At 38.3% G+C, this 22312-nt stretch overlaps 1 pseudogene; it reads left to right on the top strand.

Annotated features, from left to right (window-relative positions):
• Positions 1-16719: 16719 nt before the first annotated feature.
• LOC103084317 (transcription initiation factor TFIID subunit 9-like) overlaps positions 16720-22312 on the top strand; it is a 6733-nt pseudogene continuing 1140 nt past the window's right edge.

The raw sequence follows: 22312 nt of genomic DNA, 5'->3' as shown, positions 1-22312 counted from the left end.
TGCAAGAGTGTTCCCTTTTCTCCACACCCTCTCCAGCATTTATTGTTTCTAGGTTTTTTTTTTTTAGAAGTTGGGGGTAGGAGTTTATTAATTAGTTAATTTATTTCGGCTGTGTTGGGTCTTCGTTTCTGCGCGAGGGCTTTCTCTAGTTGTGGCGAGCGGGGGCCACTCTTCATCACGGTGCGCGGGCCTCTCACTATCGCGGCCTCTCTTGTTGCGGAGCACAGGCTCCAGACGCGCAGGCTCAGTAGTTGTGGCTCACGGGCCCAGTCGCTCCATGGCATGCGGGATCCTCCCAGACCAGGGCTCGAACCCGTGTCCCCTGCATTAGCAGGCAGATTCTCAACTGCTGCGCCACCAGGGAAGCCCCTCACTTTCTTGATAGTGTCCTTTGAAGCACAAAAGTTCTTAGTTTGATGAAGTCAAAATTATCTATTTTTTTCTTTCATCACTTATGTTTTTGCTATCATAGCTAAGAAACTATTGTCTAATTCAAGAATATGAAGATTTATTTATGTGTATACTTTCTTCTAAGAGTTTTATAGTTTTAGCTTTTGCATTCAGGTTTTTGGTCCATTTTTAGGTTAAATTTGGCATATGATGTGAGGTAGTGGTCCAACTTCATTCTTTTGCATATGGAAACCTAGTTGTCCCATCACCATTTATTGAAAAGGCTATTCATACCTTATTGAATTGTCTTGGCATCCTTGCAGAAAATCAATGGATCATAAATGTAAGGGTTTATTTTTGGAATCTCAGTTCTACTCCATTGATCTATATGTCTAGTCTCATACCAGTACCACACCAACTTGATTACTGTTGCTCTGAAATATTATAAGTTTGCAACTGGAAAGTGTGAGTCTTCCAACTTTGTTTTTCTTTTTCAACATTGTTTTAGCTGTTCTGGGTATTTTGAGTTTCCATGTGAATTTTAGGAGAAGCTTGTCAATTTTAGCTTTAAAAACAAAGCAGCTAAGATTTTTATAGGGACTGTGCTCAATCTATAGATCAATGTTGTAATCTTAATAACATTAAGTCTTTCAATCCATGAACATGAGATGCCATTCCATTTATTTAAGTCTTTAACTTCTTTCAGTGATATTTTGTACTTTCTAGGCTACAAGTACTTTCTAGGGTACAGATCTTCTGTTCAATTTACTCCTAAGCATTTTATTCTTTTTATTTCTTTTGTAAATGGGATTATTTTATTTTATTTTATTTTCGGATTCTTCATTGCTAGTGTATAGAAATACAATTGATTTTTTTAATATGGATCTTGTGTCCTGCAATTTTGCTGACCTGTTGATTAGCCCTAATTGTGTGTGTGTGTGTGAGAATTCCTCAGGATTTTCTATATACAAGATCATGTCATCTGCAAATAGAGATAGTTTTACTTCTTCTTTTCCAATCTAGATACCTTTTATTTCTTTTACTTGCCTGACTGCCCTGGCAATAACGTCCAGTTAAGTGTTGAATAGAAGTAGCAAGAAGGGGACACCTGTCTTGTTCCTGTTCTTAGGGAGAAAGCTTTCAGTCACAAGTATGGTGTTAGCTGTGGGCTTTTCATAGATGCCCTATACCAAGTTAAGGAAGTTCCCTTCTATTCCTAGTTTGTTGAGTGTTTTTTTCTATAATGAAAAGGTCTTGGATTTTGTCAAATGCTTTTTCTTTGTCTATTGAAGTGATTATGGGGTTCTTGTTCTTTATTAATAGGATGTATTACATTGATTGATTTTCATACATTGACACCATCTTGCTTACGTGGAATAAATATCACTTGGTCATAGTATAAAATCCTTTTTATATTTGGATTTGGTTTCCCAGTGTTTTGCAGAGTATTTATGCATCTATAATCATAATGGATATTGGTCTATAGTTTCTTTTCTTGTAAGGTCTTTGGTTTTGGTATGAGGGTAATACTGACCACATGGAATGAGTTGTTAAGAATTCCCTCCTTTCTATTTTTTGGAAGAGTTTGCGACAGCTTGGTGTTACTTCTTCCTTAAACACTTAGTAGAATTCATGAGCAAAGTCATCTGGTCACGGGACTTACATTGTGGGAAGTTTTTTGATTACTGATTCAATGTGTTTACTTATATTTAGATTTTCTATTTCTGCTTGAAACAGTTTCAGTACTTGTATCTTTCTGGGAATTTACCCATGTCATCTAGGTTATCCAATTTGTTGGCATATAATTGTTCATATTATTCCCTTCTAATCCTTGTTATTTTCATTGGGTCAGTAGTAATGTCCTCACATTCATTACTCACTTTAGTAATTTGAGTCTTCTCTTCTTTCCTTGCTCAATCTAGATAAAGGTTGGTCAATTCTGTTGATCTTTTCAAAGACCCAGCTTTTGGTTTCATTGATATTTCTCTATTGTTTTTCTATTTTCTATTTCATTAATTTCCACTCTAATCTTTGTCATTTCCTCCCTTCTGCTTGCTTTGTGTTTAGTTAGTTCTTCTTTTTCTAATTTCTTAAGGTAGAAAATTAGGTCATTTATTTGAGATGATTCTTTTTTTAATATAGGCGTTTATACCTATAAAATTCTCTGTAAGCACTGCTTGAGTTGCATTCCAGAAGTTTTGTCTATTTCTCCCTTCAATCCAGTCAGCTTTTGTTTCATGATTTTTTGGAGTCTGTTGTTACATGCACATATATTTATAATTGTTCTATTTTCCTGATGAATTGACTCTTTTATCATTATAAAATATCCTTCTTTGTCTCTAGTACCAATGTTTCTAATAAAGTGTATTTTGTCTGATATTAGTATAGATACTCTAACGCTTTTAGCTTACATTTTCATGTTATCTTTTTCTTTTACTTTCCAATTTGTGTCTTTGGATCTAAAGTGTGCCTCTTGAAATAAAAGCAAAAATAAACAAATGGGACCTAATTAAACTTAAAAGCTTTTGCACAATAAAGGAAACTGAATGGGAGAAAATATTTGCAAAGGATATGATTGATAAGCAAAATATATAACCAGCTCATACAACTCAACATCAAAAAACAAAAAACAAACAACCCAAATAAAAAATGGGCAGAAGACCTGAATAGACATTCGTCAAAAGAAGACATACAGATGGCCAACAGGCACATGAAAAGAGGCTCATCATCGTTCATCATCAGAGAAATGCAAATTAAAACTACAATGAGATATCACCTCACATCTGTCAAAATGGCTATCATCAAAAAGACCACAAATCACAAATGTTGGCAAGGATGTGGAGAAAAGGGAACCCTCCTACCCTGTCGGTGAGAATGTAAATTGGTGCGTCCACACTGGAAAACAGTATGGAGATTTCTCAAAAAACTAAAAACAGAACTACCATATGTCCCAGCATATCCACTCCTGGGTATTTTTCCAAAAAAAACAAAAATAATAATTCAAAAAGATACATGAACCCCAACGTTCATAGCAGTGAGTGTCCATCAAGAGATGAATGAATAGGTATGTTCCTTCCCCATAAATACAGCCCATCCTGAACTCTCCACAGACTGGCCTATAACTTGCAACACTGAGCCTTTCAGAATTGCCATTCCTCTGCTATTCCCCAGTAAACTCAAGTTCAGAAACCCCATTAAGGCTCTGGCCTAGAGTTTCCTCTGACTCCTGTCTTTGCCACCTGACCAAACCCTGGACCTTCCTCTGTGGCCCTGCATGGCATGCAGTGACTCCCCTCTGGGATCTCTGTGTGGCTGACAGGGTCTTGCTGTTCTGGCCGGGTGTCATGCATGAGCCTCTGATGTGGGAGAGCCAAGTTCAGGACACTGGACCACCAGAGACCTCCTGGCCCCAAGTAATATCAATCGGTGAGAGGTCTCCCAGAGACCTCCATCTCAACGCTAAGACCCAGCTCCACGCAACGACCAGCAAGCTCCAGTGCTGGATGCCCCATGCCAAACAACTAGCAAGACAGGAACACAACCCCACCCGCTAGCAGAGAGGTTGCCTAAAATCATAATAAGTTCACAGACACCCAAAACCACCACTGGATGCAGTCATGCCCAAGAGAAAGACAAGATGCAGCCTCATCCACCAGATCACAGGCACCAGACCCCTCCACCAGGAAGCCTACACAACCCACTGAACCAACCTTACCCACTGGCGGCAGACACCAAAAACAATGGGAACTATGAACCTGCAGCCTGAGAAAAGGAGACCCCAAACACAGTAAGTTAAGCAAAATGAGAAGACAGAGAAACACACAGCAGATGAAAGAGCAAAGTACAAACCCACCACACCAAACAAATGAGGAAGACATAGGCAGTCTACCTGAAAAAGAATTCAGAGTAATGATAGTAAAGATGATCCAAAATCTTGGAAATAGAGTGGAGAAAATACAAGAAACATTTAACAAGGACACAGAAGAACTAAAGAGCAAACAAACAATGATGAACACAATAAATAGAATTAAAAATTCCCTAGAATGAATCAACAGCAGAATAACTGAGGCAGAAAAACGGAGAAATGACCTGGAAGATAAAATACTGGAAATAACTACCGCAGAGCAGAATAAAGAAAAAGGAATGAAAAGAACTGAAGACACTCACAGACATATCTGGGACAACATTAAACGCACCAACATTCAAATTACAGGGGTCCCAGAAGAAGAAGAGAAAAAAAAAAGGGACTGAGAAAATATTTGAAGAGATTATAGTTGAAAACTTCCCTAAGATGGGAAAGGAAATAGTAAATCAAGTCCAGGAAGCACAGAGAGTCCCATACAGGATAAACCCAAACAGAAACACGCCAAGACACATATAAACCAAACTATCAAAAGTTAAATACAAAGAAAAAATACTAAAAGCAGCGAGGGAAAAGCAACAAATAACATACAAGGGAATCCCCATAAGGTTAACGGCTGATCTTTCAGCAGAAACTCTGCAAGCCAGGAGAGAGTGGCAGGACATATTTAAAGTGATGAAACGGAAAAAACTACAACCAAGATTACTCTACCCAGCAAGGATCTCATTCAGATTCTACGGAGAAATTAAAACCTTTACAGACAAGCAAAAGCTAAGAGAATTCAGCACCACCAAACCAGCTTTACAACAAATGCTAAAGGAACTTCTCTAGGCAGGAAACACAAGAGAAGGAAAAGACTTACAATAACAAACCGAAAACAATTAAGAAAATGGTAATAGGAACATACATACTGAGAATTACCTTAAATGTAAATGGATTAAATGCTCCAACCAAAAGACATAGACTGGCTGAATGGATACAAAAGTAAGACCTGTATATATGCTGTCTACAAGAGACCCACTTCAGACCTAGGGACACATACAGACTGAAAGTGAGGGGATGGAAAAAGATATTCCATGCAAATGGAAATCAAAAGGAACCTGGAGTAGCAATACATGTATCAGACAAAATAGATTTAAAATAAAGAATGTTACAGAGACAAGGAAGGACACTACATAATGATCAAGGGACCGACCCAAGAAGAAGATACAGCAATAGTAAATATTCATGCACCCAACATAGGAGCACCTCAATACATAAGGCAAATGCTAACAGCCATAAAAGGGGAAATTGACAGTAACACAATCATAGTAGGGGACTTTAACACCCCACTTTCACCAATGGAAAGATCATCCAAAATGAAAATAAACACGGCAACACAAGCTTTAAATGACACATTAAACAAGATGGACTTAATTGATATTTATAGGACAATCTATCAAAAAACAACAGAATACACTTTCTTCTCAAGTGCTCATGGAACATTCTCCAGGATAGATCATATCTTGGGTCACAAATCAAGCCTTGGTAAATTTAAGAAAATTGAAATCCTATCAAGTATCTTATTGGACCACAATGCTATGAGACTAGATATCAATTACAGGAGAAAATCTGTAAAAAATGCAAACACATGGAGACTAAACAATACACCGCTAAATAACCAAGAGATCACTGAAAAAATCAAAGAGGAACTCAAAAAATACCTAGAAACAAATGACAATGAAAACACACCGACGCAAAACCTATGGGATTCAACATCAGCGGTTCTACAAGGGAACTTTATAGCAATACAATCGACCTCAAGAAACAAGAAATATCTCAAATAAACAACCTAACCTCACACCTAAGGCAATTAGAGAAAGAACAAAAAAACCCCAGAGTTAGCAGAAGGAAAGAAATCATAAAAATCAGATCAGAAATAAATGAAAAAGAAATGAAGGAAACAATAGCAAAGATCAATAAAACTAAAAGCTGGTTCTTTGAGAAGATTAACAAAATTGATAAACCATTAGCCAGACTCATCAAGAAAATAAGGGAGAAGACTCAAATCAATAGAATCAGAAATGAAAAAGGAGAAGTAACAACTGACACTGCAGAAATACAAAAAATCATGAGGGATTACTACAAGCAACTCTATGCCAATAAAATGGACAATCTGGAAGAAATGGACAAATTCTTAGAAATGCACAAACTGCCAAGACTGAATCAGGAAGAAATAGAAAATATGAACAGACCAATCACAAACACTGAAATTGAAACTGTGATTAAAAATCTTCCAACAAACAAAAGCCCAGGACCAGATGGCTTCACAGGCGAATTCTATCAAACATTTAGAGAAGAGCTAACACCTATTCTTCTCAAACTCTTCCAAAATATAGCAGAGGGAGGAACACTCCCAAACTCATTCTACGAGGCCACCATCACCTTGATACCAAAACCAGACAAGGATGTCACAAAGAAAGAAAACTACAGGCCAATATCACTGATGAACATAGATGCAAAAATCCTCAACAAAATACTAGCAAACAGAATCCAACAGCACATTAAAAGGATCATACACCATGATCAAGTGGGGTTTATTCCAGGAATGCAAGGATTCTTCAATATACGCAAATCTATCAATGTGATTAACCATATTAACAAATTGAAGGAGAAAAACCATATGATCATCTCAATAGATGCAGAGAAAGCTTTTGACAAAATTCAACACCCATTTATGATAAAAACCCTGCAGAAAGTAGGTGTAGAGGGAACTTTCCTCAATATAATAAAGGCCGTATATGACAAGCCCACAGCCAACATCATCCTCAATGGCGAAAAACTGAAAGCATTTCCACTAAGGTCAGGAACAAGACAAGGTTGCCCACTCTCACCACTCTTATTCAACATAGTTTTGGAAGTTTTAGCCACAGCAATCAGAGAAGAAAAGGAAATAAAAGGAATCCAAATCGGAAAAGAAGAAGTAAAGCTGTCACTGTTTGCAGATGACATGATACTATACATAGAGAATCCTAAAGATGCTACCAGAAAACTACTAGAGCTAATCAATGAATTTGGTAAAGTAGCAGGATACAAAATTAATGCACAGAAATCTCTGGCATTCCTATATACTAACGATGAAAAATCTGAAAGTGAAATCAAGAAAACACTCCCATTTACCATTGCAACAAAAAGAATAAAATATCTAGGAATAAACCTACCTAAGGAGACAAAAGACCTGTATGCAGAAAATTATAAGACACTGATGAAAGAAATTAAAGATGATACAAACAGATGGAGAGATATACCATGTTCTTGGATTGGAAGAATCAACATTGTGAAAATGACTCTACTCCCCAAAGCAATCTATAGATTCAATGCAATCCCTATCAAACTACCACTGGCATTTTTCACAGAACTAGAACAAAAAATTTCACAATTTGTATGGAAACACAAAAGACCCCGAATAGCCAAAGCAATCTTGAGAACAAAAAATGGAGCTGGAGGAATCAGGCTGCCTGACTTCAGACTATACTACAAAGCTACAGTAATCAAGACAGTATGGTACTGGCACAAAAACAGAAAGATAGATCAATGGAATAGGATAGAAAGCCCAGAGATAAACCCATGCACATATGGTCACCTTATCTTTGATAAAGGTGGCAGGAATATACAGTGGAGAAAGGACAGCCCCTTCAATAAGTGGTGCTGGGAAAACTGGACAGGTACATGTAAAAGTATGAGATTAGATCACTCCCTAACACCATACACAAAAATAAGCTCAAAATGGATTAAAGACCTAAATGTAAGGCCAGAAACTATCAAACTCTTAGAGGAAAACATAGGCAGAACACTCTATGACATAAATCACAGCAAGATCCTTCTTGACCCATCTCCTAGAGTAATGGAGATAAAAACAAAAATAAACAAATGGGACCTAATGAAACTTCAAAGCTTTTGCACAGCAAAGGAAACCATAAACAAGACCAAAAGACAGCCCTCAGAATGGGAGAAAATATTTGCAAATGAATCAACTGACAAAGGATTAATCTCTAAAATTTACAGGCAGCTCATGCAGCTCAATAACAAAAAAATAAACAACCCAATCCAAAAATGGGCAGAAGACCTAAATAGACATTTCTCCAAAGAAGATATACAGACTGCCAACAAACACATGAAAGAATGCTCAACATCATTAATCATTAGAGAAATGCAAATCAAAACTACAATGAGATATCATCTCACACCAGTCAGAATGGCCATCATCAAAAAATCTAGAAACAATAAATGCTGGAGAGGGTGTGGAGAAAAGGGAACACTCTTGCACTGCTGGTGGGAATGTGAATTGGTTCAGCCACTATGGAGAACAGTATGGAGGTTCCTTAAAAAACTACAAATAGAACTACCATATGACCCAGCAATCCCACTACTAGGTATATACCCTGAGGAAACCAGAATTCAGAAAGAGTCATGTACCAAAATGTTCATTGCAGCTCTATTTACAATAGCCCGGAGATGGAAACAACCTAAGTGCCCGTCGTCGGATGAATGGATAAAGAAGATGTGGCACATATATACAATGGAATATTACTCAGCCATAAAAAGAAACGAAATTGAGCTATTTGTAATGAGGTGGATAGATCTAGAGTCTGTCATACAGAGTGAAGTAAGTCAGAAAGAGAAGGACAAATACCGTATGCTAACACATATATATGGAATTTAAGAAAAAAAAAATGTTATGAAGAACCTAGGGGTAAAACAGGAATAAAGACAGAGACCTACTGGAGAACAGACTTGAGGATATGGGGAGGGGGAAGGGTGAGGTGTGTTAGGGCGAGAGAGAGACATGGACATATATATACTAACAAACGTAAGGTAGATAGCCAGTGGGAAGCAGCCGCATGGCACAGGGAAACCGGCTCGGTTCTTTGTGGCTGTCTGGAGGGGTGGGATAGGGAGGGTGGGAGGGAGGGAGACAAAGAGGGAAGAGATATGGGAACATATATATATGTATAACTGACTCACTCTGTTATAAAGCAGAAACTAACACACCATTGTAAAGCAATTATACCCCAATAAAGATGTTAAAAAAAAAAAAAAAAAAAGAAATACAAAGGATCATGAGAAACTACCAAAATGGACAATCTGGATGAAATGGATAAATTCCTAGAAATGTACAATCTTCCAAGACTAAATCAGGAAGAAATAGATAATATGAACAGACCAATTATCAGTAAAGAAAGTGAATCAGTGCTAAAAAAAAAAAAAAAAAACCTCTCAACAAACAAAAGGCCAGAACAAGACAGCTGTGCACGTGAATTTTACCAATCATTTAAAGTAAAGTTAACACTTAACCTTCTCAAACTATTCCAAAAAATTGAAGAAGGAATGCTTCCAAACTCTTTCAACAAGGCTGGCATCATCCTGATACCAAAACCAGATTAAAACATCACACAAAAAAAGAAAATTACAGTCTAATATACTTGATGAACATAGATACAAAAATCCTCAATGAAATATTAGCAAACCAAAGTCAACAATACATTAAAAGGATCATGCACTATGATCAAGTGGGATTTATTCCAGGGACTCAAGGAGGGTTCAGAAAGGCTATCATCAAAAAGACAAAATATAACAGGTGTTGGTGAGAATGTGGAGAAAAGGAAACCCTTGTTCACTGTTGGTAGGGGTGTAAACTGGTACAGCCACTATGGAAAACAGTATGGAAATTTCTCAAAAAATTAAAAATAGAACTACTATATGATCCAGCAACTCCACTTCTGGGTATTTACCCAAAGAAAATAAAAACACTAATTGGAAAAGATATATGCACCTCAATGTGTATTGCAGCACTATTTACAGTAACCAAGATATGGAAGCAACCTAAGTGTCTATTGATAGGTGAATAGATAAAGAAGATGTGATATACATGTATATCACATATATACAGTGGAATATTGCTCAGCCATAAGAAATAATGAAATCTTGCCATTTGGGACAAACTGGGTGAGCCTAGAGGGTATTATGCCAACTGGATTAAGTCAGATAGAGAAAGACAAATACCTTATGATTTCACTTACAAAACTAACTAAACTAAACTAAAATTGACTCATAGATACAGAGAACAAATGGATGGTTGCCAGAGAGAAGAGGAGTAAGGGGATAGGTGAAATAATTGAAGGGGATTAAGAGGTACAAACTTTCTGTTATAAAATAAATGTCATGGGGATGTAATACACAGAATAAGGAATATATTGTATAAAAATATACAATAATCTTGTATTAATTTAAAAAAAAAAAGAAAGAAAAAGAAAAAGGAGAATTAACAACTGACACTGCAGAAATACAAAGGATCATGAGAGATTACTACAAGGAACTCTATGCCAATAAAATGGACAACCTGGAAGAAACGTACAAATTCTTAGAAAAGCAACATCTTCCGAGACTGAACTAGGAAGAAACAGAAAATATGAACTTACCAATCACAAGCACTGAAGTTGAAACTGTGATTAAAAGTCTTCCAACAAACAAAAGCCCAGGACCAGATGGCTTCACAGGCGAATTCAATCAAACATTTAGAGAAGAGCTAACACCTATCCTTCTCAAAGTCTTCCAAAATAGAGCAGAGGGAGGGACACTCTCAAACTCATTCTATGAGGCCACCATCACCCTGATACCAAAACCAGACAGAGATGTCACAATGAAAGAAAACTACAGGCCCATATCACTGATGAACATAGAGGCAAAAATCCTCAACAAAATACTAGCAAACAGCATCCAACAGCACATTAAAAGGATCATACACCATGATCAAGTGGGGTTTATCCCAGGAATGCAAGGATTCTTTAACATACACAAATCTGTCAATGTGAAAAAACATATTAACAAATTGAAGGAGAAAAACCATATGATCATCTCAATAGATGCAGAGAAAGCTTTTGACAAAATTCAACACCCATTTATGATAAAAACCCTCCAGAAATTAGGCATAGAGGGAATTTTCCTCAACATAATAAAGGCCATATATGACAAACCCACAGCCAACAAACTTCTCAATGGTGAGAAACTGAAACCATTTCCACTAACATCAGGAACAAGACAAGGTTGCCCACTGTCACCACTCTTATTCAACATAGTTTTGGAAGTTTTAGCCACAGCAATCAGAGAAGGAAAAGAAATAAAAGGAATCCAAATCGGAAAAGAAGAAGTAAAACGGTCACTGCTTGCAGATGACACGATACTAGACATAGAGAATCCTAAAGATGCTACGAGAAAACTACTAGAGCAATCAATGAATCTGTTAAAGTTGCAGGATACAAAATTAATGCACAGAAATCTCTTGCATTCCTCTACACTAATGATGACAAGTCTGAAAGAGAAATTAAGGAAACACTCCCCTTTACCATTGCAACGAAAAGAATAAAATACCTAGGAATAAACCTACATAAGGAGACAAAAGACCTGTATGCAGAAAACTATAAGATACTGATGAAAGATATTAAAGAGAATACAAACAGATGGAGAGATATACCATGTTCTCGGATTGGAAGAATCAACATTGTGAAAATGACTATACTACCCAAAGCAATCTACAGATTCAATGCAGTCCCGATCAAACTACCAGTGGCATTTTTCACAGAACTAGAAGAAAAAATTTCACAATTTGTATGGAAACACAGTAGACCCCGAATAGCCAAAGTAATCTTGAGAAAGAAAAACGGGGCTGGAGGAATCAGGCTCCTGGACTTCAGACTACACTACAAAGCTACAGTAATCAAGACAGTATGGTACTGGCACAAAAACAGAAAAATAGATCAATGGAACAGGATAGAAAGCCCAGAGATAAACCCACGCACATATGGTCACCTTATCTTTGATAAAGGAGGCAAGAATATACAGTGGAGGAAAGACAGCCTCTTCAATAAGTGGTGCTGGGAAAACTGGACAGCTACATGTAAAAGAATGAAATTAGAACACTCCCTAACACCATATTCAAAAACAAACTCAAAATGGATTATAGACCTAAACGTAAGCCCAGACACTATAAAACTCTTAGAGGATAACATAGACATAACACTCTATGACATAAATCACAGCAAGATCCTTTTTGACCCACCTCCTAGAGAAATGGAAATAAAACCAAAAATAAACAAATGGGGCCTAATGAAACTTCAAAGCTTTTGCACGGCAAAAGAAACCATAAACAAGACGAAAAGAGAACCCTCAGGATGGGAGAAAGTATTTGCAAACGAAGCAACTGATAAAGGAATAATCTCCAAAATATACAAGCATCTCATGCAGCTCAATATAAAAAAAAAAAAAAAACCCAATCCAAAAATGGGCAGAAGACCTAAATAGACATTTCCCCAAAGAAGATATACAGATTGCCAACAAACACATGAAAGGATGCTCAACATCACTAAGCATTAGCGAAATGCAAATCAAAACTACAGTGAGGTATCACCTCACACCAGTCAAAATGTCCATCAAAAAATCTACAAACAATAAATGCTGGAGAGGGTGTGGAGTAAAGGGAACCCTCTCGCACTGTTGGTGGGAAAGTAAATTGATACAACCACTATGGAGGTTCCTTAAGAAACTAAAAAATAGAACTACCATACGACCCAACAATCCCACTACTGGGCATGTACCCTGAGAAAACCAAAATTCAAAAAGAATTATGTATCACAATGTTCATTGCAGGACCTTTTACAATAGCCAGGACATGGAAGCAACCTAAGTGTCGATCGACAGATGAATGGATAAAGAAGATGTGGCACATATATACAATGGAATATTACTCAGCCATGAAAAGAAACGCAATTGAGTTATTTGTAGTGAGTTGGATGGACCCAGAGTCTGCCATACAGAGTGAAGTCAGTCAGAAAGAGAAAAACAAATACCATATGTTAACACATATATATGAAATCTAAAAAAAAAAAAATGTTCTTAAGTACCTAGGGGCAGGAGAGGAACAAAGACGCAGACGTAGAGAATGGACTTGAGGACACAGGGATGGGGAAGGGTAAGCTGGGACGAAGTGCAAGAGTGGCATGGAGATATATACACTACCAAATGTAAAATAGCTAGCTAGTGGGAAGCAGCCACATAGCCCAGGGAGATCAGCTCAGTGCTTTGTGACCACAAAGCAAAGGGGTGGGATAGGGAGGGTGGGAGGGAGAAGCAAGAGGGAGGGGATATGGGGATATATGTATATGTATAGCTGATTCACTTTGTTATACAGCAGAAACTAACACACCATCGTAAAGCAATTATACTCCAATAAAGATGTTAAAAAAATTTATTTTTAAAGTTTAAAAAAAAAGAAGAGATGAATGAATAAAGAAGATGTGGTATATATATACAATGGAATACTACTCAGCCATAAAAAAGAATGAAATTTTGCCATTTGCAACAACATGGATGGGCTTGGAGGATATTGTGCTAAGTGAAATAAGTCAGACAGAGAAAGACAAATACTATATAATATCACTTACATATGGAACCAAAACAATAAAACGAACTAGTGAACTTAACAAAAAAGAGGCAGACATATATAGAGAACAAATAGTGGTTACCAGTGGGGAGAGGGAAGAGGGGAGGGACAAGATAGGGGTAGGGGATTAATAGGTGTAAACTACTAAGGAGTGTAAGATAAATAAGTTACAAGGATATATTGTACAGCACAGGGAAAATAGCCAATATTTTATAATAACTATAAATGGAGTATATCCTCCAAAACTTGTGAACCACTATGTTGTACACCTGAAACTTAAATAATATTGTAAATGAACTATACCTCAATAAAAAAAGAAAAAATACATATGTGAAATGGAAAACCCAGCTTTGCAGATTGATAAGGTGATAGATGGCAATACCAGCTGTTAAATCAACTGAAAGTTGTTGACTCAGATAAACATGACACACACACAAAAATATATTCTGCTCTATTCGAAGTCCTGTTGTCTCCACGAAATAGCTGTGATCTTGCACAAGTTGCTAAAATTGGGAAAAGTAGAGATATCAATTATAGCAGCAGTAAAATTATTAGTTTACTAATAATATTAATGTTTAATAAAAATATTTGCCTCAAAAAGATGAAGTGTGCCTGTTGCAGACAGCATATCATGGATCATTTTTCAAATATCCATTCTGCCAATCTCTGCCTTTTGATTGTTTAATCCACTTATATTTTATAATATAGGATCTACATCTACCATTTTGTTATTTGTTTTCTAAATACATGAATTATGTCTCTTTTGTTCCTACATTCCTCCATTACTGCCTTCTCTTGTGTTAAATACATATATTTAGTGTACCATTTTAATTCTCTTTTTATTTCTTTTATTATAGTCTTTAGCTATTTTCTTAGCGACTGCCCTGGGGATTATAATTAACATCTTAACTTCCAATTGCCAAAGATAAAACAATTTGAACAACAAAATAACTAATGATAGCATTGGATTTTAACCCAAAAAATAATATCCATGAGTTCATACTGAAACAAATAAATGATTGATTTGCATTTCGCTAATAATTAGTGACGTGGAGCATCTTTTCATGTGTTTGTTGGCCATCTGTATGTCTTCTTTGGAGAAATGTCTATTTAGTTCTTCTGCCCATTTTTGGATTGGGTTGTTTTCTTTTTTGATATTGAGCTGCATGAGCTGTTTGTATATTTTGGAGATTAAGCCCTTGTCAGTTGCTTCATTTGCAAATATTTTCTCCCATTCTGAGGGTTGTCTTTTCGTCCTGTTTATGCTTTCCTTTGCTGTGCAAAAGCTTTTAAGTTTCATTAGGTCCCATTTGCTTATTTTTGTTTTTATTTTCATCACTCTAGGAGGTGGGTCAAAAAAGATCTTGCTGCGATTTATGTCAAGGAGTGTTCTATGTTCTCCTCTAAGAGTTTTATAGTGTCTGGGCTTACATTTAGGTCTTTAATCCATTTTGAGTTTGTTTTTGAATATGGTGTTAGGGAGTGTTCTAATTTCATTCTTTTACATGTAGCTGTCCAGTTTTCCCAGCACCACTTATTGAAGAGGCTGTCTTTTTTCCACTGTATATTCTTGCCTCCTTTATCAAAGATAAGGTGACCATATGTGTGTGGGTTTATCTCTGGGCTTTCTATCCTGTTCCATTGATCTATATTTCTGCTTTTGTGCCAGTACCATACTGTCTTGATTACTGTAGCTTTGTAGTATAGTCGGAAGTCTGGGAGCCTGATTCCTCCAGCTCCATTTTTCTTTCTCAAGATTGCTTTGGCTATTCAGGGTCTTAACACAACACTGTAAAGCAACTATACTCCAATAAAAGTCAATTTAAAAAAATGAATAAAGGGAGAAAAAATGATTGAATAATAAATGGGGATGAAGAAGCAAATATTCCATACAGAAGAATTTCAATTAATTTCATATGCAGAAAGAACGAGAGAAAGAGAAAATCACCCTTAGAACACCACAGCCATACCTGCTGCAGGCAAGATTCATTGATGTGTATGCATATATCAAATTCATCCAATTGTACACTTTACATATGTGCAGTTTCTTGTATGTCAATTATACCTTAATATCACTGGAAAATGTATTAATCTAATGCATGCTATTCTCCAGTGAAAAGTTAATTTGGTGCTTCACTCAACTAGAGAAGGTAACCTTCTGTAGGCAGAGGAAGTGTTCCAATACCTATAGCTCAGGTACCAGAGCATATCCTGGCTCTTTTGGTGGTCTGCCCTTATGCCCACACCCTTACCACTGCCCACTTCCAACAGCCAGCAACTGCGTTTGCCTGATGGATTTCTCTAGCTACTGAAGCCTAGTTTGCCTGCCATATGTCAGGCCAGAAGTGCCAGGAAATTAATGGCCCCAGAGGAACTGCCTTCAACCAGTGACTGCTGGGAACTGATTGGTATATAAATATCCCAGCTTCCTCATCCCTTGGGTGGAGTAACTGAAATGCGTGTTCCACACCATTTTTCAGAGTTCCACAACAAGATTATGCTCTCCAATTGCCTACAGAAGTACCTGATAATGTATCCTTTATTGGCTGCCTTCCCATACTTGTCTCACTTCCTCACTTCCCTACTGGCATTTGCTTTACTTCCAAATAAACTACTTGCACTTGAATCCTTGTCTCAGGACTGGCTTCTGAGGGTACCCTAACTAAGACAAATATGTAGTGGGCACCTTTAGTGAATAATGAGCATCTCTTAGAAATCTTGCTAATGAACATACTCCTCTTGAATAGCAAAGCTACCAAGAACTTCAAGAGCCTAAAATTTGGCCCCTCCCTGTCACGTGCAGGGTACATGTGCAGAGGCGTCCTGAGCAAGCGCAGTGAGGACCATGTTGCTTCGGAACATCCTGCTCATCGGTACAACAGGGATTGGGAAAACCGCACTAGGCAAAGAACTTCCATCAAGATCAGGACTGAAATATGTTACTGTGGGTGATTTAGTTCGAGAAGTCTGATCACCGTATATCACGGAGTCTGGCAAGATGGCTTCTCCCAAGAGCATGCCGAAAGATACACAGATGATGGCACAAATCCTAAAGGATACGGGGATTACAGAATATGAGCCAAGAGTTATAAATCAGATGTTGGAGTTTGCATTCCGATATGTAACCACAATTCTATATGATGCAAAAATTTATTCAAGTCATGCTAAGAAAGCTACTGTTGATGCAGATGGTGTGCGACTGGCAATCCAGTGTTGTGCTGACCAGTCATTTACCTCTCTTCCCCACAAGAGATTTTTTTATTAGATATTGCAAGGCAAAGAAATCAAATCCCTTTGCCATTGATGAAGTTATATTCAGGCCCTAGACTGCCACCTGATAGATATTGTTTGACTGCTCCAAATTATAGATTTAAGTAAGTCTTTACCACAAAAAGTACCTACTTCTGCGGGAAGAATAACAGTTCCGCAGTTAAGTGTTGGTTCAGTTACTAGCAGACCAAGTACTCCCCCACTTGGCCCACCAACCCAACATTCCATGTCTGTGTCAACTAAAGGAGGGACTCGAGTCAACCTCAGAGGTTTACAGTACAGATGCCCACTTCAAAATCTCCAGCTGTAAAAGTATCAATTCCTGCAACATCAGTAGTTCAGAAGGTTCTAATTACTCCTTCACGAAATCAGGTTCAAAATCATTTTCATTACAACTAACATGGTGTCATCACAAATACTGCCAATGAATCATCAAACGCATTGAACAGAAAACGTGAAGAAGGTTATGACGTGACTATGATAATCTGCAATCTAGCTTTGATGCATGTAATATGTATACTTGGTTTTGAATCCATTGCACTGAGATTAAACATGCGGGCTGGCTGTTTCCAAGTTGTGTTTTAAAAAAACAGTATTTAATGAGTAAATATGGTTACCATATTTTTCATCTGAGATGTTGTGTTGGACTTTAATAGGATTAGAAATGGTTTTTCGTCAGCCTTTAAGTGTAAAAAATAACTTGTAATTCATCAGTTTGGGGAAAAAAAGAAAAAGAACCTAAAATTTGTGGGTTTTTAAAAAAATTTATTTAATTTATATATATGTATTTTTTGGGCTGTGTTGTGTCTTCGTTGCTGTGCACGGGCTTTCTCTAGCTGCGGCATGTGGGGATCTACTCTTCATTGCGGTGCTCAGGCTTCTCATTGAGGTGGCTTCTCTCGTTGCGGAGCACGGGCTCTAGGCGCATGGGCTTCAGTAGTTGTGTCACGCGGGCTCAGTAGTTGTGGCTTGCAGGCTCTAGAGCACAGGCTCAGCAGTTGTGGCACACGGGCTTCGTTGCTCCACGGCATGTGGGATCTTCCTGGACCAGGACTCGAACCTGTGCCCCCTGCATTGGCAGGCAGATTCTTAACCACTGTGCCACCAGGGAAGCCCCAAATTTGTGTTTTTTTTCAACCTACAATATGTTTATAATTACTGTCTATAAAACAGTGTGATTAAAAATAAGCAATAATATATGCAACTGACTTAGAGTTGATTTGCTCCTCACCATTTCTGATGGAGAACTCAGGCAATGTTGGCCATCACTCAGTTTATTCTCAGCCTAACAGTATATATTTGTCTATTTGTCAGCAACTCTTCACCCCCGGAGTTTTTGTTTTTGTGATCCCGTACTCATTTGTTTTCATAAGGTACACGAGAAGAAAAGACGAAAGCAAGCTCATTGCACAAAACTGCAGCTTTTTAAGGCGATTACTTATCCTAATGAGAGGGGGTGCTGAGCTCAAGGCTTGAACACAGTGGCTTTGACAGTGAACAATTTGCATCACGCATTAACGTGGCAATTACAAGCCTTGAGAAATCTAGATACTGGAAATGAAATGGTTCTGGAAATAGCAGCAGCTGACATGGTTACTTAACACCTCTGAGGGGAGAATGTTGGTAACTGTGATAGACTGCAAAAATTGCCCCAATTCTTTACCCTTCCCTGTTTCAATATTCTCTTTGCAAAGTAACTTTGCAGTGTTCTGCTATGCCCTGGGGCTCAGCCATGTGGCTTACTTCAGGACACCCAGATAGAGACGAACAAGACACAAGCAGAGGCTTGAAAAGAGCTTCCATGATTGGACTGGCTCACTCCTGCCTTCTGCCAACACCATGAGAACATGTGCAGGATGGCCTGCTGGTAGATAAGAGACGTGTGGAGCACAGCCGAGTAACCTCACTCATTTTAGCCAAGGCCATCATGGACCAGCTGACAGTCAGCTAGTCGCCAGATAATGTGAGTTGAGCCCAGGCAAGACCAGAGATACTGCCCAGCTGAGCCCAGCTTAAATCACCAACCCTCAGACACATTAAATTTTTAGTTAATATTTTAAGCCACTGAGTTTCACAGTGATTTGTTACACAGCATTTTGATGGAGATAGATAATTAATACAGTAAGGATGGAGACTGAGGAGTATATCCTTTCTTGGGCAATAAACCCCAAAATTCACATAAAATGGGTAAATTCAGCATGTCATCTGAATACTCATAAATACCTAGATAAGTGATGGATGGATTCTAAAACACCCAGGTCAGCGGGTGCAAACCGGTGGCCCACCATCCATATCCAATCTAGAGATGCGATCCTATGCCATGATGAAACCATGATTTCTTGTCTTCTTTTAAGCCAGCAAGAATAATTGAGTCTATATTAGAGAGCTTACTTCCATTCGTTTAAACTTCTTTCACTGCTACGAGTAGGATGTAAAAGCTAAAGCTAAAACCTGGGATCAGGAAAACTTGACTCTGTGTATCACAGGGTTCAGTCAGAGAAACAGAACCATGAGGAGTGACGTAGAGTAGGAATTTATTATAGGGACTTGACCTTGAGCAATTATGGGAAGAGGTGAAACAGTCTCGGTTTGGTTGCTTCTTCTGTGTCTGGGACAGAGCCTGGGGTCAGGTAGGCAGGAGGTAGGAGAGAATAGGGGCCACTGGAACTGGCAAGGAACAAACTGGAACTTGCATTGATCTCCAAGCCTCCAGCCGCGATGCTTTGGGTGACGAGCAGGAGAAGCTGGTGCTCTTGCCATGAAGCCACACTGACATCTGACCCAGGATTTGGAGAAGCTGAGGAAAGAGATCCCGCGGTAGCTGAATTGTGAACCTGACTGCTGCTCTGGAAACAAGAGTAGGAGATCCAGGAAAATGTGCACTCGCTGTTAACAGGGCCTGACCCATGCTGAGTTTCTGAAAGCGAACATGGCGACTGCTTCACTTCCCCTTTGCAAACCTCCTGCAAGTGTCTCCTGTGACCAACTCTAACTAGAAACATACAAGGAAGAGAACTCTGAGCAATGTAGTACCAGCTTTTAGCCAAGTCGACACACCACAAAGCCACCACATCTTGACACTTATTTGAACAAGTGAAAACTTGGCTGGAAATCAGGAGGCCAGCTATTATAACCTAAGCTTTCAATTTCTGGATGAAAACTAGAGAGACAAGAGCCATCCAATTCATACTGTGTGTCTCAGGAAGCTTTTGACTGCAAGTGAGTCAAACTGGCTTAAACGTAGGGAGACTTCTTGTCTCACATGAAAAGTTCAAAGGTAGCGTGGTTTCAGAGAAGGCCAATTAATGGCTCAATGATTCCATCAGCATCCTTCCCATCTTCTTGTTCACCATCCTTAGCATGTTGGGTTTGTCCTCAGGTTTGTCTCTTCATGGTCGCAAGGTGTCTGAAGCAGTTACAACCATCACACCCTCACACACTAACATTCAAAAATGTCTGTTTTTGACTTGTGAGGAAACCTTTCCAAGAAGTCTCCCTAGCAGACCTGTCTTGACATCCCATGGGACGGACTGGCCATATGTCCACCCTAAAGCAATCATTGGCAAGGGGAATGAGATTATAAAAAGTTCGCTTATTAGACTATGATTATCTCCATGCCACTTTTTCTCTCATTTTGGTTATCTGCTTATGACATATGCTTCAAAGTACAATTATTAGGTCAAAAGGTATGACAATACTTTTTTATTTTAAAAATGTAAAGCTAAACCAGCCCTGTTATTGATTTCATTCTTCCTCCCTGAGTTCATCACTGGAGTGGTTATACACTGAGCCAACCAATGTCTCAATGGTTTAGCCTCCCGTGAATCACATGGCTACCCATTACCTGAACCAAACTGGGTTTCTATCAGCAAAGAACAACAGGAGAGATGGGCGGGCAGTGGCTTTTTGTGTGTCTATCCATTCACCCGGCATTTACTTTACACCTGCAACTGTATCAGGGGCACCAGATATGAATGCTCTACAAATAACATACAGGGAAGGGGGAAGAATCTCTTCTTGGCCCAGAGAAATAAAATGTGAGCATCACGTAAGTTCTGGAGGGAAGCTTTAAAATAGGCAAATGAAATGGCCCACAAACCCGTAAAAAAGATGCTCAATATAGTTAGTTATTAGGGAGATGCAAATCAAAACCACAATGAGGTACCACTTTATATGCACTAGGCTTTCCCAAAAAACAGGGTAAATAAGTGTTGGTAAGGTTTTGGAGAAACTGAAACCCTCATACACTGCCGGAGGGAATGAAAATGGTACAGTTGCTGTGGAAAACCGTTTGGCAGGCCCTCAAAAAGTGAAACAGAATTATCATGACCTAGCAACTCTACTCCTAAGCATGTACCCCCCTGCCACCAAATACAAATACTTGTCCACACAAAAACTCATTCACAAATAATTCATATTAGCAGTATTGATAATATGAAAAATATGGAAACAACCCAAATGCCCATCAATGAATGACTAGATAAACAAATTGTGATCTACCAGGTATACAATGGAACATTACTCAGCCATAAAAAAGAACGAAGTCCTGATACATGCTACAGTACAGATGAACCTTGAAAACATTGTGTTAAGTGAAAGAAAGGTCACATACTGTATGATTCCATCTACATGAAATGTCCAGAATAGGCAAATCCACAGGGGTAGAAAGCAGCTTAGTGGTTGCCTGGGGTTGGGGGAGGGGGAATGGGCTAAGACTGCTCAATTAAACCCCATTTAAAGTATGGGGTTTCCTTTTGGGGTGACGAGAATGTTTTGTAACTAGATAAAGGTGGTGATTGGAGAACATTGTGAATGTACCGCCACTGAATTCTTCACTTTAAAATGGTGAATTTTATGTTATGTGAACTTTATGTCCATTTTTTAAATCTAAAAAGTAATAGACACATGAGAGAAAATAGCTTTTCCCACCTTACTGTTAAGAATAAAGTGGTTGGGACTGCTAAAGCCACCCTGTGGTCAGGAAGAGACAAGTCTGAGGAATTACAACCTTCTAAAGACGACAGAGCAAAAAGATGGAAGGAACCCGAGTTCTGGATAGGTTGTCAAGCCACTTAATTGATCTGCCACAAAACCACTCTTGCCTAGGACTTTTTATTTTGTAAGATAATAAATTCCACTATAAAGACGTCCTAGGGATGGGATATTTGCCAAATGCTTTCATTTTTTTCTCTTTTATTTATATTTGCTGCCTGGAAGCTGGCAGGCTTCTGGAAATTTCCCTGAATGATTCCAGATACTCCCATAATCATTTTCTGGCAACTCAGCTTTTGAAAACACTCCTTTTTATTTACCTG

The sequence above is a fragment of the Lipotes vexillifer genome, unplaced genomic scaffold (genome assembly GCF_000442215.2).
Source record: "Lipotes vexillifer unplaced genomic scaffold, Lipotes_vexillifer_v1.1 scaffold586, whole genome shotgun sequence".
In the NCBI taxonomy this organism is placed as follows: Eukaryota; Metazoa; Chordata; class Mammalia; order Artiodactyla; family Lipotidae; genus Lipotes; species Lipotes vexillifer.
The sequence above is the reverse complement of the archived record's forward strand: the minus strand, read 5'-3'. Positions and strand labels throughout refer to the sequence as shown.